This window comes from Amblyraja radiata, chromosome 38, assembly GCF_010909765.2.
Source record: "Amblyraja radiata isolate CabotCenter1 chromosome 38, sAmbRad1.1.pri, whole genome shotgun sequence".
NCBI classification, from domain to species: domain Eukaryota; kingdom Metazoa; phylum Chordata; class Chondrichthyes; order Rajiformes; family Rajidae; genus Amblyraja; species Amblyraja radiata.
In genome coordinates, this window is record NC_045993.1 from 19,431,127 (window position 1) to 19,448,604 (window position 17,478).

Consider the following 17,478-nt stretch of genomic DNA (forward strand, 5'->3'; position numbering starts at 1 on the left):
GTCACCCATTCCTTCTCCACGGCGATTCTGCCTGTCCCGCTTAGTTACTCCAGCGTTTTGTGTCTATCTTCGGTTAAAAAAAAGAATCTGCAGTTCCTTCCTACACGGATACATGTCTGATTGTTTATTTAACTTTGCAATTGTCCCTCTCAACTACCACCTCTGGCAGCCCGTTCCATACACCCACCAACCATTTGTGTAAAAAGGTTGCCCCTCAGAATCCTATAAAATCTATGCTCTGTCCTGTCCCTCCTCTCTGCAAGCTTTCTTTCCCGCCCCCTGCAATCAGTCCGAAAAAAGATTCCAACCAGAAACGTCACCAATCAATTTTCTCCAGAGATGCTGTAACACCGGCATTTCGTGTCTTACTTTGGTATAAATCAGAATCTACTGTTCCCCGTTTGGTCTCGCCGAATATATTGCTATTGGAAGGGATGGAGGGGGAGGGGTTAAGAGGGGAAGGGATGCGATACATCTTTTGCCATTGGAAGGGAATTCACAATTTGCAACTTTGGTAATAAAAACAATCTCAAAGCAGAGACGTCTATATCCAGAGATAAGCTTTATGTGAAGGGGTTAACGGTTTAGAGAAGAGGGGAACATGGTGGCCTTTAAGATAGACACATAAAGTTGGAGTAACTCAGCGGGACAGGCAGCAAGAAATGGGTGATATTGCGGGTCGAGACCCTTCTTCAGACTGGTCTCGGTAAGGGTCTTGACCCGAAACGTCACCCATTCCTTCTCTCCAGAGATGCTGCCTGACCCGCTGAGTTGCTGTCCAGCTTTTTGTGTCGACCTTCAGTTTAAACCAGCATCTGCAATTCCTTCTTACACATGGTGGCCTTTGAGATGCTTTGAGATAGATACATGTATAGGGATTGGAGGTGCATGGATCACATGCAAGCAGAGATTGTTGTCAAGTTCAGCACAGATAGTCTGGGCCAAAGGGCCTTTCCTGTTTTGTACTGAACTATGTTCTATGTACGTGTGACTTTGGTCATATGTTCTATGTAACGTGTGACTCCCGTATGACTCGCAGATCAGCACCTGAATTGCAGAGGCAGGGAAGACAGACCCAGAGCTCGGAATGTAAGCTGTGTAGATGTGGAGACTCGTATAATCACAGCTGTACAGCATGGGAACAGACCCTGCAGCCATCTCCTTCATGTCGACCCAAGTGCATGTCGGAGCTTGCCCCAGACTATCCAATCTCTCCTTGCAACTATCGTCCTCCAATCTAAGTAATAGCCATGTGAATCTTTTCTGAACCCACTCTAGCTTACTAACACCCTTCTCACAGCATGGCGACAAGAACTGGAGAACATGCTCCGTGAGGTTTCACTAACATCTCGAACAGAAGCAACATGACCTTCCAACCTTCCAACGAAAACAAGCATGCGATAAACCTTCTTCACCATCCTGTTTCCGGTCGTTATTTTCAGGGTAGTGTGCACTAGCACCATAAACTAGTTCTGTTCTACATTGCTCACCAGTCTTCAACGGACACACGTGTAAGATAAATGGCTCATTTAAAACTGAATGCCAATTTACTTAGAGTCATAGAGTCTTACAGCGTGGAAACAGGCACTTCAGCCCGACTTTGCCACGCTAGGCAACGTCCCATCTACACCAGTTTCAACTGCCTGCGATTGGCCCATGTCCCTTTAAAATTCTAAATGTTTCTTAAACGTTGCGATCGTACCTGCATCAACTACCTCCTCTGGCAACTCGTTTCATGCATCCATTGTGTGAAAACTTCTGTTCTCACGTTCTTGTCTATTTATTCAGAAACTACAGCAGTCACGTCTTCTGGAGCATTGCTACCTTTGTGGTAACTCATCAAACCCTTTCCAGTAGTCTATGCGCACCACATCAACTTCAGATTACACGTGCAGAAATGTTAGATTTGCTAAGCATTATTTCCCCTTCATGTGTGCTGTTTCCGCCCTCTTCCATTATTTTTGAGAGCTCAGGAATCCAGTGTCGTCTTCAACACAACGTTGACGTGAGTAATGCAATCCCATCACCTCGCATATTAATAACAGCCACCAGTCTAAACATCAAACATCAGTCTAAAGAAGTGTTCACCTATTCCTATTATCCAGAGATGCTGCCTGACCAGTTGAGTTACTCCAGCACTTTGTTGATTTAAATCTTTTTATTTGAATTTCACAGCAATTTGCATACATACAATAACAGACAGTGACAGTCAAGGCATAATTGTGCAACAGTATGTGAGCGACCCTCAAAGCCCTTACCCTTACCCACCTTCAACCCACCCGAATCAGGTCGGAACCAAACGGGGACAAACAACACTCACATGCATACTCATCCACACAAATATGGTAAGATAAACGAAACAAAAAGTACTAAAAAAAAAAAAAAAGGGGGTCACTAATAACAGTAAATAAGTAAGTAATTAAATAAATAAGTGTGAGGAGGGGGGGGGGGTTAAGGGGAGAGCAGCTGCAGTAGAGCAGAACAACGGTGGAGAGCACTCAGTCCTCTTCCGAGGCCGGGGACAAGTTGAGAGAGTTAACAAGTTCCAAGAAAGGGTTCCATGTATCTAGGAATGTCTTGGTAGAGCCTTTGAGAGAGAACCTAAGTTTTTCAAGCTTTAAATTGTAAAGCACCTCCTTAATCCAGCGGGTGTGTGTCGGGGGACAGGTGAGCCTCAAGTTAAGCAAGATCAGTCTCCGGGCTAACAAGGTTGTAAAAGCTAGAACCCGTTTCACCGCAACAGAGAGGTTGGTGTTGGGAGGGGTACCGAAAATGGCTGACAGTGGGTTTGGAGGAATAGTCTGGCCGTAGGCTCTGCTTATCAAGTCGAAAGCACTCCTCCAAAAGGCTGCTAGCTTAGGGCAAGACCAAAACATATGGCTATGGTTGGCAGGAGATTGATTACATCTGTTGCAGGTGTCCCTAACAGCGGGGTAAATTCTAGATAATCTTGCATTTGTGTAGTGGACTTTGTGAAGGACTTTGCATTGGATTAGGCTATGACGGGCACATATGGAGGAAGAATGGATCAAATCCAAGGCAGAGTCCCATTGCTGGTCTGTTAGTTTCGTATTCAGCTCACCCTCCCACGCAGCTTTTAATGAGGTATGAGATTTCAATATAACCGACCCTAACAAGTTATACAAAACAGAGATGCATTTCTTCCGGTTGGGATCTAGAGCTAAGATGGTATCGGTCAGGGTTTCAGGGGGGCGATTTGGGAAATGGGGGAATGTCTTCTTCACAAAATCCCTAATCTGGAAAAAACGAAAAAGGTGGGAGTTTGGGAGGCTATAGTTGGACGAGAGCTCCGCAAAAGACGAAAATATGAGTTACTCCAGCACTTTGTTTCTACCTCGACATTTGACCGCCTGTTAATCCAGCAGAAATACAATACTTTGCTCAATAATATCTCATGTGCGTGTTCTCCTTTGAATAATCTGCAAATTCGGTACCTGGCACCCTCTCGCAGAGCAAAGCCAGACTCTTATCAAAGATAGACACCAAAAGCTTGAGTAACTCAGCGGGTCAGACAGCATCTTTCGAGAAAATGAACATCGGAGCTGATCCCTTGCCTGGGATCGCTCCCACCGCGGACTTACCATCAAGAGCTCGCAGTCGGGAGAGGCTAGTCGGGAGCTCCAACGTCGCGGAAGGTTCGACCAGCCCCGACGGGATGTTCGATCGCCAGCGCGGGGGGAGCTGGCATCTCCCCCGATGCGGGTGCAGATCGCCTCGACGTGGAGGACACGAACACTGCCGACCCCCGGCCGGGGAAGAACAAAAGGAAGAGACTTGAACTTTATTTTGCCTTCCATCACAGTGAGGAATGTGTAGGAGTCACTGTGGTAATCTAGCATAGTTTTCCGCAGCATCGGGATTAAAGTATTCATACAACAGGTGGGGACATAATAGCTGAGTAGCGAAGGGGATGAATATAAATGAATATAAACCATTTATATCCTCAGGGAGCTTCCAGTCGTTGCCATTAATTAGCAATGTTACAAAATTTTGAGATTTTAAAAATCAAGTCTGCAATTTATCCCATCAGATAAAGCATAAAAATAAGTTTAATTTGACACCTAATTCACTTTCATATCTCAAGTATTTAAAAAGTTATGGCCATTTTCATACTGGGATATGAGCATCTTGTTCCCTATTGATTTTCTATGGACATAACAAAAAAGCTGTGATCGTGAACAGTCAAAAGCCCATAACTTTCTTAAAAATTAAGAGAACTGAATGAAATTTTCAGTTATCATAGATTGAAGCATTCTGAAACAAATATAAAATAATCTTACTTGGATGACCTGAAATTAAAGCATATAATTAGTTAGTTACCTAATTGTAGCTAATTTCAGACTTCAATTACTAGATCTAAACATCTATCCATTTCTTAATAAATGATTAACATTTTTAAATAGCCTAAATGTCCAAATAATATTCACAAATAATTCACAATAAAACATGATTTTTAAATCTCATTTACGTTAATTTATAGGCCAAATGGAAGGAATTTAGTGTTCAATTGCTGTAAATAAATGCCCATTTAAATCAGCTTTCTAGTGGGATCCCTGTGGAACGCGCTGGTTTAGAACGTTCACATTGCGGTAGATTTGTGCCCTCAAATGCCCAGAAAAATACTGCGGGATATAATGGGCCCAAAATGAGCTTCTCGCAATATTAAACTTTGTATAAAGGGATCTTTAGAAGCCCTTTTTAATGTAAAAATATACAGCCTAACTTCAAATGTTTGCTTTATGAGACCCTGCGGTTGCTGGTGTTCGCGGGTTTAGAGATTGATTTTTAAACTACTATAACTATTTTACGAGGCCTTTAAAACTAATAATAGCTTTTGCGACGGGGTCTTTCAGCGATTTTTCATTAATAATTAACTAGGCTGAACATCTTCGATTTGAACAGCCTAGAGAAAATCGCGTTTTAAACCCGCCCCCTCTAAACGGCGCCAAAATCGCGCACACCCGCAGCGACAGATTTTCAACGACGCTTCAGGTAGGCTTTGCAACATACCTACATTAATACCGCATCTCTTCACTTTGCAGCGGGCACATTCCCTACTATTAGATTAGCCATGGTTACACTGTTGCTACTCAGGTACACAACGTGCCGTCCTCTGGCACAATGTTCTCTGCAACGGACTTAATTCCTTTAAAAAATCACTGAGCAAAGGCCTCCCTCGCCGGCCCCGTCGCCGTTTGGTGGCGTTTCTCCCCCGGCCCGCACGCTCTGCCTCCCCACCCATTTCCCTCAAACGTTGCCCTGAATCTGTAAAACTGTTGTAATCCCTCCAATCAAACCAGAGGGGTGGTGCTTGCCTGTGGTGACATCACGGGCACAGGCACAAGGCTGACTGCCGCAGCAGGAAGGGAGGGACGGAGAGAGGAAGGAAGGCGGGCTGCACCGACCACTTCTTTATCACGCCGAGCCCACTCGGCTGCGAACGAGCGACGACGTTTCTTCCGGTCGTGTTTCTCGAGCTGCGGAGGGTTAGGGACCACCTCGCGCGTACCCGTGGGAGCAGGACACTCGGCCCCTCGGGCCCCATTCCACCCTTTGTCAAGAGCGCGGCCCACTGTAAGGTCCGTGTACAGAAACTGTCAAAGACGCAGCCATTCCATCATGGCTGATCTATCCCGTACTAATCGAGAATCAATCTATCTATATCTGCCTTAAAAATATCCATTAACTTCTGCGGCAAAGAATTCCACAGTTTCACCGTCCTCTGTCTAAATAAATTCTTCCTCATCTCCTTCCTGAAGGAACGTCCTTTAATTCAGAGGTTATGGCCTCTCGTCCTAGGTTCTCCCACTAATGGAAACGTCCTCTCCACATCCACTCTATCCAAACGTTTCACTATTCGCTAAATTGCAATGAGATTACCCCCTCGTCCTTCCAAACTCCAGAGAGTACAGGCCCAGTGCCGTCAAACATTCCTCTGAGAAGACAACGATCCGTTAACGGTCACTGTTAAGTACTTGTTAAATGTCACTATTATCACCATATTAACACGATGTGAGGGAGAGAGAGACGAGGGCGGGCTGTTGCCTTTTGGCTCAAATTAGAGAATCCAATGTTCACACCACCGTCGGGTTGGGGTCGGTCCTGATCGCATGGGGCGAGCACAAACTGAAGGGTTTCAAAAAAGAGTGAACCCTGTGAGGTGAGGCCTGCCTGCCTGCGTCTCACAAATACAGGCAAGGCAGCCTCTCCAAGGGAAGCACAGCCACTGGGCCATTGTAATGACACAGAGAAAAGAAGCAAACAAACATAAAGGTGTGAACGGCTCCGTCTCATCTCCTTCCGCTGCAAATTCTGGCAAACACAACACCCCCACTGTGGCTTTCGGCATTCCTTGCGACTCGGACAGTTTTCTCTAGCCCCCCCCCCCCCCAACATAAATGCAGGAGTAGGCCATTCGGCCTTTTGACGCAGCATCGCCATTCAATATGATAGAAACATAGAAAATAAATGGAGGAGTAGGCCATCCAGCCCTTCGAGCTAGCACCGCCATTCAATATGATATGATCATATGTCAGTCCCGCCATCCCGGGAATTAACCTGGTGAACCTATGCTGCACTCCCTCAATAGCAATAATATCCTTCCTCAAATTAGGAGACCAAAACTGCAAACGATACTCCAGGCGCATCCATAAATATGTGGTTGTCGCGTTGTGACGCACGGGTAGCGTGTGGGTAGCGCGGGACGGGCGCATGGACAGGCGTGGAGTTGCGCGCGGTATCGCGTGGCGCTCCAGGATTTTCTAGTGCACAAAATCCTCGTGCGCCACCTGCGTGACGTAAGTCCGTTTCCAGCACCAATACATAACAGGAAATCTTGGTTGAAATTTTCTTCTGGAATAATCTTCTGGAATTTTTTGAGGAAGTGGAATGGATAAGGAAGAGCCAGTGGATGTGGTAATTCTGCACTTTCAAAAAGCCTTTGACAAGGTCCCACGCAAGAGGTTAGTGTGCAAAATTCGAGCACGTGGTATTGGAGGTAGGGTATTGACCCCTGGTTCTGGACGCCCCCAACACGGGGAATATTTTTGCTGCATCTTGCCTTTTTATGTTTCTATATGATATCCTCTCATCCATCTAAATTCCAGCGAATACAAGCCCAGTCGACCCATTCTTTCATCATATGTCAGTCCCGCCATCCCGGGAATTCACCTGGTGAACCTACGCTGCACTCCCTCATTAGCAATAATATCCTTCCTCAAATTAGGAAACCAAAATTGCACACGATACTCCAGGTGCAGTCTCACCAGGGCCCTATACAACTGCAGTAGGACCTCCTTGCTCCTAAACTCAGATCCTCTCACAATGAAGCTTTCTTCACTGCCTGCTGTATCTGCATGCTTACTTTCAGTGACTAATGTACAAGCTAATACAGGCAAGGCAGCCTCTTCAAGGGAAGCACAGCCATTGAGCCATTGTAATGACACTGAGAAAAAAAGCAAACAAACAAAAGGTGTGACAAAAACATCACTCCGCAAAAACCCAGATTGGGTTATCAAACCAGCAGACAAGGGAGGTGCCGTGGTAGTCTGGCGCATCGATCTCTACAAAGCTGAGGCCACGCGCCAACTCTCGGACACCTCCTCCTACTTACCCCTGGACCATGACCCCACTGACGAGCACCAGGCCACCATATCTAGCACCATCACCGACTTCATCAACTCCCACGCCCTGCCCGACCAAGCTTCCAACCTCATCGTTCCAGATTCTAACTGGGGCACATTCCCTACTATTAGATTAGCCATGGTTACACTGTTGCTACTCAGGTACACAACGTGCCGTCCTCTGGCACAATGTTCTCTGCAATGGACTTAATTCCTTTCAAAAATCACTGAGCAGTTATCCAGTAAATTCACTACTAATAATCCTCTTATCCTAATCGATTTATACTAATATACCAATATAATAATATGCTAATATAATAATCGATTTATACCAACATACTAATATTAATAATGGACTAATATAATAATATACCAATATATTTCAAGCCATATACATGCAATGCACACGTATATCCTCTTAACTATTGTTATCAATGAACAATACATTCGTAAAGTCCAGCTTTTGCTACGATTAATTCACCGGTCTGACTCGACTGTCTCTGGACTCCGGTGCATCGGTGACTTCTCGGGCTGTCCTCTCGGGCTGTCCTCACGGGCTGGCTTTGCTGCCTTGATGGGCTGCACCGCTTACCGATGTGTCCCCCCTTTATCACTGGCACTGGCTCTCGGAGACTCAGCTTCTCGTCATTGGTGGCGGTTCGGCCGTGGGCTGCACGGCATTGGACACTCACTCGACGTCGGTGGAGGTTACTGGACTTGACCTTGGGCTGCACGGCACTGGAAAGCGTTTAAGTTAAGCAACCACCGTCGTTATCTTGAGTCTCTCTGCACATGCTTACAATTGCACAAGACATTCCAATATGCTAATCATATTCTCATACACAACATTTCCCCATCATAAATCCATGCTGACATCTCCACTGGGCACAGGAACACAGGTTCCGTAGCCCGACCACGGATTGCATTTCTTCCCCTCTCCTTTCCTTAGCCTAACTTTCCAATTAAGTCCTGAAGGCTTCTTGCAAACACGTGAGAGGCTTCCCAGAGCAACTTTGAAAAGTTGCTCACCTGGCCTTGCCTTTCCCCTCCACCAGCCATCCTGCTGCTTGCTGCCTCTCCTCCTCAGCCTTAAACCTGGTTCGTGACAAATCCTTAAAGGCCTTGTCATTACCTCTGGTGCCACCCACGCACCCTCCGACCCATCCAGGCACACTAGCGACAGACAGACAGACAGACAGACAGAGGCCTTGCCAATACACAGCCGACAGCGCAGTGCGCCGGCCGCCTTCCCGTCCCTGCTCCCAGAACGTGCGGCCAGGGCTTCTGTCGGGGAGACGGGTCCGCCACATTGACCAAACCATGGCTCGCCCTCAGGCTGCTCAATGGTGCTAAATTCACCCCTGCCCCCGTCAGAGTCAGTGAGTCCTACCTTAGCGGTGTGGTACTCGCTGTGGTTGACGTGCAGCTTAGTCTCTTCTCTTCAGACCGACATCACCCCGATTGTGGCGACTTGATTGGTAGAGCCGACAATTGAGACTTTGAAGAATTTGCTGAAGATTTTTTTCTCCTTCAGGAAGTTTGGTTTGAAATGCGTCCTCTTTTCCCTTGAAAGTGTCCACTGGTGAAATAAAGGAAGGCAGAGCATTTGACTAGTGCAGACCGTCAAAACACAGACACGCACGCATGCAGACGCAGAGTGAGAGAGGGCAGCAGGCAGACACGCAGCTTTTAAGCAAGCGTGAGGAGGAATTTTTGTCTTTTCTTTTGAACTTTGAAAATCTCCCAAAAGGGAAGTGCACCGTTCCCAGAGGCACTGCAATACTGCGTCGATGCGTGGAGTGGACGGAGCAAGCCCCTATTCCATCTCCCTGTTCCAAAAATCAATTTAATATATGGTCCCTAGATAAGGGACGTATCAGATATTAAACTGATAAGAAGTTTTTTTTTGTTTTTTTTTTTTATTTCAAAATAGACTTTATTCAATTGATAGATATATACAATTCCTGAACCATTCAAACAAACAAAATTCATCTGACATTTTCGGAGGCTATACAAATTTTTTCTCAGTACAATATTTTTACATTTGTCAAATTTCACCAAACAGTCCCCCACCTGTGCCACTCTGTGGCCCTTGTCCAAGTAATAAATATATACAATGTGTACACAGTGCGGAAATTTCATCTTCCAAATACATTTTCGTCGGCTATAGATTGTTCAATTCAATACCGTTTATGTCTTTTAAGTTCCACAAAAATGTCCCCCACCCGTGCCACTCATGTGGCCCCCTGGCGTGGGATACCTTCCCTTAATTTAATTTAATTTGAGGGGCGTCTCCACCATACCGTGCCCCCCATGTCCAGCAGCGGAAGGACCCTAGACTGTGGCCCTCCCCCACCGAGCCTTGGCGTTGGCTGCACCAAGCTTCAGCGAGTCCCTTAGCACGTACTCCTGCAGTCTGTAGTGGGCCAGTCGGCAACATTCCCTGACGGACATCTCGCTCTGCTGGGTGGTGAGCAACGCTCGGGCAGACCAAAGAGCGTCTTTCACCGAGTTGATGACCCTCCAGCAGCACTCGATGTCAGTCTCTGAATGTGTCCCTGGGAACAGTCCGTCACCGCCAGCCAAGCCAGGTCTTGGTGCTTGTTGGTCAGTTCTGGCGATGAGGCATTTTGCCAGACAAGCTGGGCAGTCTGCTCTGGGAACCATGCCACCGGATCCATCGAGTCCTTTCTCTGCAGTGCCTGCAGGACATTCCGTGCTGACCACTGCCCGATGGACTTGTGGTCAAAGGTGTTGGTCCGGAAGAACCTTTCAACAGACGACAGATGGGGCGGCAATGTCCAGCTGACTGGCACATTGCGTGGCATCTGCGCCAGGCCCATCCTTCGCAACACCGGGGACAGGTAGAACCTCAGCAGGTAGTGACACTTAGTGCCCACGTGCCTTGGCTCTACACTCCGCCTGATGCAGCCACACACAAAGGTGGCCATCAGGATGAGGGCGACGTTGGGCACGCTTTTACCCCCGTTGTCTGTCGACTTGTACATTGTGACCCGTCGCACCCGGTCCATCCTCGACCCCCAGATGAACTGGAAGACGGCCCGGGTGATCCCCGTGGCGTAGGAGGGAGGGACAGGCCACACTTGTGCGAAGTACAGCAGACCCGAGAGCACCTCACACCTGATGACCAAATTTTTCCCGGTTATGGAGAGGGAGCGTTGCCTCCACAGTTCCAGCTTCCTCCCCACCTTGGCTATCCGCTCCAGCCAATTTTTGTTACTCGCCTCAGCCCCCCCGAACCAGATCCCCAGCACCTTCAAGAAGTCAGACTTGATGGTGAAGGGGATGGAAGATCGGTCGGGCCAGTTGCCAAAGAGCATGGCCTCGCTCTTCCTGCGGTTCACCCTGGCTCCCGTGGCCGACTCAAACTGGTCGCAGATGCTGATCAATCTGCGGACCGACCTTGGATCCGAGCAGAAGACGGCGACATCGTCCATGTACAGGGAGGTTTTTACTTGCATGCCCCCACTGCCTGGCAATGTCACTCCTCTTATGCTCGCATCCTTCCTCATGGACTCGGCAAAAGGTTCAATACAGCAGACAAACAAGACAGGAGAGAGAGGGCAACCCTGCCTGACTCCAGACCTTACAGGGAAACTGTCTGATTCCCACCCATTGATTTGGACTGCACTACGGATGTTGGTGTAGAGCAGTTTGATCCAATTTCGGATTCCCTCCACAATACCCATTTTGGAGAGCACGTCCCTCATGTACGTGTGCGATATCCTGTCGAAGGCCTTCTCCTGGTCCAAGCTGACTAGGCAGGCATCCACCCGTCTGTCCTGCACGTAGGCGATGGTATCTCTCAGCAGCGCTAGGCTGTCTGAGATTTTCCTGCCAGGTACAGCACAGGTTTGGTCCGGGTGGATCACCCGTCCCAGAGCAGACTTGACCCGGTTGGCGATGGCCTTAGACAGGATCTTGTAATCTACATTCAATAATGTTATGGGTCTCCAATTCTTTATATCCTTCCTCTCCCCCTTCTGCTTGTAGATTAGGGTGATGCTGCCCTTCCTCATGGAGTCTGACATGCTGCCGGCTAGAAGCATGTTGTTGTACACTTCCAGCAGGTCCGGGCCCACCCAGTCCCACAGAGCCGAATACAACTCGGCCGGTAAGCCATCGCTTCCGGGAGTTTTACTCGAGTCAAAGGAGCGGATGGAGCCAGTCAGCTCCTCTAGGGTCAGTGGTTGGTCCAGACTCTCCCGCTTGCTGTCCTCCAAGACCTCCGTGATAGAGGACAGGAAGTTCTGGGAGGCGGTGCTGTCTGTGGCCTTTTGGTCATACAATTCCGAGTAAAAGGATTTGCAGACCCTCATCATGTCTGTCTGCGAGGATGCTACCGAGCCGTCCTCCTCCCTAAGGCTGTTGATCACAGAGCTCCCCCTGTGAACCTTATGGAAGAAGAAACGTGAGCACGTCTCATCCTGCTCCACATGGCGGACCCTGGATCGGAAGATGATCTTGGAGGATTCAGAGGTAAAGAGCCGAGCTTGCCGGTCCTTCACCTCTCTAAGTTCCTCCCTCACATCCACCCCCCTCGACTGCAGAAGGAGCAGTTGTTGCAATTCTGTCTGGAGTTGGCACAATTTCCTCTGACTCTGTCTTGCTCTTTGAACCCCTTTGGCTATGAAGAACCTCTTAATGTTCTCCTTGGTTGCTTCCCACCAGAGTGTCGGGGAGTCAAAGAGGGGCCTCACCGTTCTCCAACGTGCGTAGTCCCTCTTTAGCTCCTCAACGTTCTCTGGGGTCGACAGCTTCACGTTTAACTTCCACGTCCCTCTGCCTGCCTTCCGGTCCTCCTGTAGGTGACAGGAAGCCTGAAGGAGGCAGTGGTCAGAGAAGAACACCGGCGTGAGGTCGGTGTGTCTCACCGTGACGGCCTTCATGGTGAAGACGAAGTCTATCCGGGATCGGGCTAAACCGTCCGATCTCGACCAGGTGAACCGCGGCTGGGACCCGCCTGCAGGGTCGCTGAAGGCGTCGTGCAGCTTTGCGTCTTTTACCGTTTCCATCAGGAACTTGGACGTGCTGTCCAGTCTGTTGTCGGCACTGCCGGATCGTCCAGCCGCATCAATGATGCAGTTGAAGTCACCGGCGAGAACGAGCTGCCGGGACGTGGCCAACAGCACTGGGAGCTGCTGGAGAACGGCCTGCCGCTCGCTCCGCACGGGTGGGGCATACACATTAATCAGCCGGAGCGGAGAACCACGGTACATAACATCCACCACGAGGAGACGCCCCGCAACCACCTCCCTGACCTCAGTGATGGCGAAGTTCCCTCCCCGCAGCAAGATCCCCAGGCCGGAAGCACGACAATCATTGCCCCCCGACCACACCGACAGTCCGTGGGGCCACCATCTCGACCACCTCCGATAGCAGCAGAGGTGTGGCAATCCGCACTCCTGGAGAAAAGTCACATCTGCCTTGACCTTGGCCAGGTACTGTAAGGCATTAACACATCGCGCAGTGCTCTTCACACTGCGCACGTTTAAGGATGCCAGTTTGAGCTCCATTGTCCTTTAGAGTCACTGGCCATTTTCCTGTTCCCTCATGCCCACCGCTTCGGTGAATTGCCTCACCTTTCCTGGGCTCAGGTAGCCGGCCTCCTGAACGGGTTGGGTTTCCCGTGTCGTAACCCGAGGTGTCGTTGGGGGGGGGCTGCTCATTTTACCCCCTTCTGGGTGCGCCGCTTCCCCCGTCTCTCGTGGCTGGGGCACGGTGACAGGCTTACTGCTCCCGGAAACTCAGAGCTGAGGCCCATTGGCCGCTACACTGCTCCCGGTTGCCCGGAGCTGGGGCCCATTGGCCACTACGATAATCCCGGTTGCCCGGAGCTGGGGCCCATCGGCCGCTACGATGCTCCCGGTTGCCCGGAGCTGGGGCCCATCGGCCGCTACAATGCTCCCGGTTGCCCGGAGCTGGGGCCCAACTGCCACTGCACTGCTCCCGATGCCCTGGGGCTGGAGCCCCTCGACCGCTGCACTGCTCCCGATACCCTGGGGCTGGAGCCCCTCGACCGCTGCTCTGCTCCCGATGCCCTGGGGCCGGAGCCCCTCGACCGCTGCACTGCTCCCGATGTCCTGGGGCTGGAGCCCCTCGACCGCTGCACTGCTCCCGATGCCCTGGGGCTGGAGCCCCTCGACGGCTGCACTGCTCCCGATGCCCTGGGGCCGGAGCCCCTCGATCGCTGCTCTGCTCCCGATGTCCTGGGGCTGGAGCCCCTCGACCGCTGCTCTGCTCTCGGTCTCCTGGTGCAGGTGTACAATCGGCCTCGACCTTCTCCTTTCCTCCCCGGTTTTCTTCTTGTGGGGTTTCCCGTTCGCCTCATCCTCCGACGAGGAAAGGTTGCTGCCTTCTGTCAGGGAGAGAGACCGTTTTTTGGGGGGTTTTTCGGGCTTGCCATCCCCTTCTGGCCTCTGCTCCGTGTGCTGACCCTTCTGGTGTTTTTTATACTTCACCGTCGTCCAAGTCTGCTCTCCCCCCTCCTCCATCGACTCTCCCTCCTGGGCTTGGTGCTGGAGTTCTCCTGGCACTTGGGGGCTCGAGGTGGTTGAGGTGGTTGGGCTGTCCTCATCCCTGTTTCCCCCTTCTGCTGGGGACTTGGCAGTGGTAGTGGGTGTCTCACCTACCCTGGGGGTGCTGGAAGCCGCCCCTCTTGTTGCCTGTGCGTATGTACAGGCTCTTTTTGGGCAGGCCCTGTAAAGGTGGCCTCCCTCCCCACACAGGTTGCAGTCCTTGCTGGCCTGACAGTCTTTTGTCTCGTGGCCCTCCGTTTTGCAGTTTTTGCAGACCACTGCATTGCATTGGGCCACCACATGCCCAGGCTTGTTACATCTTCTGCATACTCTGGGCTGCCCCACGTAACTTAAATAGCCTCGGTTTCCTCCAATTGCGAACACCGAGGGAGGGTGGAGGAGAGCTCCTTCCTTGTCCACCCTCAGCTTTACCTTGACCTGCCGCTTGCTCGTCCAAATCCCATGCAGATCCTTCACGTCCACGCTGTTCCCTGCTCCGTCGACGTAGCGAGCAAGGAAGGTGAGGACATCCACTACGGGCGCATGTGGGTTGAACATATGCACCGTGATCGTCCTTTCTTTTTGGTTTGGGAGGGTGAAGAGTGGCTGCACCTTCAGCAACGACAGCGGAGCTTCATTCCCCTTCTCCTGGAAATCCTTCATCAGTTTTTGCCATCCTGTCGGAAGCACAAATGTAACGTCGAAGTAACCGTTACCCGGGAAGTCCTGGAGGCAGTAGATATCCCTGGGCTCAAACTTGCAGGTCTCCAGCAAGACCTTCTTTACAAAAGTATCTCGACAGAAGGGCATCCCCTCACTGAGATCCTTGACACTAATCCTGAGGGTATTGCGGATACCCTGTCTGCTAGCTCCCATTGCAGCTGCCATTGCTACGATTTTTATAAATCGCCATCTGCAGCTCTTGTCCTTAATGGACCGCCAGGACTGTTCTAACAAGAACAGATCCCTATCCCTGTTCGAACAAGAACAGACGCTCTCTTTTAGCACTCTTTTACCACTGATAAGAACAGATACTACACTTGATCTTAGCCAAAAGGCCGAGAAGCGACTTGATTGGCAGAGCCGGCAATTGTGACTTTGAACATTTTGCTGAAGATTTTTTTCTCCTACCTGGAAGTTTCAGTTGCTTTTGGGTTGAAATGCGAGCAGCATCCTCCTCCTCTTACTTGAGTGGTTCCGTCAACACACACAAACACACACACACACACACGCAGAGTGAGAGAGGGCAGCAGGCAGACACGCAGCTTTTATGCAAGCGTGAAGAGTTAAGTTTTGTCTTTTTTTTTTACTTTGAAAATCTCCCGAAAGGGAGGTGCAACGTTCCCAGAGGCACCGCAATACTGGGTCGATGCGTGGAGTGGACGGAGCAAGCCCCTATTCCATCTCCCTGTTCCAAAAATCAATTTAATATATGGTCCCTAGATAAGGGACGTATCAGATATTAAACTGATAAGAACAGATTTTTTATTTTTTTTTATTTCATAATATACTTTATTCAATTAGTAAATATATACAATTCCTGAACCATTCAAACAAAATTCATCCGACATTTTCGGAGACTATACAAATTTTTTTCCACTACAATTTTTTTACATTTGTCAAATTTCACCAAACAGTCCCCCACCAGTGCCACTCTGTGGCCCCTGTCCAAATAATAAATATATACAATGTGTACACAGTGCGAAAATTTCCATCTGACATTTCAAGTTCCACAAAAAATGTCCCCCACCCGTGCCACTCATGTGGCCCCCTGGCGTGGGATACCTTCCCTTAATTTAACTTGAGGGGCGTCTCCACCATACCGTGCCCGCCATGTCCAGCAGCGGAAGGACCCTAGACTGTGGCCCTCCCCCACCGAGCCTTGGCGTTGGCTGCACCAAGCTTCAGCGAGTCCCTTAGCACGTACTCCTGCAGTCTGCAGTGGGCCAGTCGGCAACATTCCCTGACGGACATCTCGCTCTGCTGGGTGGTGAGCAACGCTCGGGCAGACCAAAGAGCGTCTTTCACCGAGTTGATGACCCTCCAGCAGCACTCGATGTCAGTCTCTGAATGTGTCCCTGGGAACAGTCCGTAAATCACAGAGTCCTCTGTGACGGAGCTGTTCGGGATAAATCGTTCCAGGGACCCTTTCATACCTCTCCAGACTCGTTTTGCAAATCCACACTCTGCAAAGAGGTGGGCAACCGTCTCCTCTCCATAGCAACCGTCCCGGGGGCAGCGTGCGCCGGTAGTGAGGTTCCGACGGTGCAGGAAGGATCTAACTGAGAGGGCTCCCCTCACCGCCAGCCAAGCCAGGTCTTGGTGCTTGTTGGTCAGTTCTCGCGATGAGGCATTTTGCCAGACAAGCTGGGCAGTCTGCTCTGGGAACCACGCCACCGGATCCATCGAGTCCTTTCCCTGCAGTGCCTGCAGGACATTCCGTGCCGACCACTGCCCGATGGACTTGTGGTCAAAGGTGTTGGTCCGGAAGAACCTTTCAACAGACGACAGATGTGGCGGCAATGTCAAGCTGACTGGCACATTGCGTGGCATCTGCGCCAGGCCCATCCTTCGCAACACCGGGGACAGGTAGAACCTCAGCAGGTAGTGGCACTTAGTGCCCACGTGCTTTGGCTCTACACTCCGCCTGATGCAGCCACACACAAAGGTGGCCATCAGGATGAGGGCGACGTTGGGCACGCTTTTACCCCCGTTGTCTGCCGACTTGTACATTGTGACCAGTCGCACCCGGTCCATCCTCGACCCCCAGATGAACTGGAAGACGGCCCGGGTGATCCCCGTGGCGTAGGAGGGAGGGACAGGCCACACTTGTGCCAAATACAGCAGACCCGAGAGCACCTCACACCTGATGACCAAATTTTTCCCGGTTATGGAGAGGGAGCGTTGCCTCCACAGCTCCAGCTTCCTCCCCACCTTGGCTATCCGCTCCAGCCAATTCTTGTTACTCGACTCAGCCCCCCCGAACCAGATCCCCAGCACCTTCAAGAAGTCAGGCTTGATGGTGAAGGGGATGGAAGATCGGTCGGGCCAGTTGCCAAAGAGCATGGCCTCGCTCTTCCTGCGGTTCACCCTGGCTCCCGTGGCCGACTCAAACTGGTCACAGATGCTGATCAATCTGCGGACCGACCTTGGATCCGAGCAGAAGACGGCGACATCGTCCATGTACAGGGAGGTCTTGACCTGAATGCCCCCACTGCCTGGCAATGTCACTCCTCTTATGCTCGCATCCTTCCTGATGGACTCGGCAAAAGGTTCAATACAGCAGACAAACAAGA

General features: G+C 50.4%; 1 non-coding gene and 2 pseudogenes across 1 annotated transcript; all 3 read right to left on the reverse strand.

Moving 5' to 3' along the window:
• Positions 1-9,392: 9,392 nt before the first annotated feature.
• Positions 9,393-9,578, reverse strand: LOC116967171. The gene has a single exon (XR_004410173.1). It is a non-coding gene; the product is annotated as a U2 spliceosomal RNA (small nuclear RNA).
• A 5,562-nt stretch (positions 9,579-15,140) lies between these two features.
• LOC116967180 lies at positions 15,141-15,252 on the reverse strand (annotated as a pseudogene).
• Positions 15,253-15,510: 258 nt separating this feature from the next.
• On the reverse strand, positions 15,511-15,691 carry LOC116967167 (annotated as a pseudogene).
• Positions 15,692-17,478: the final 1,787 nt, after the last annotated feature.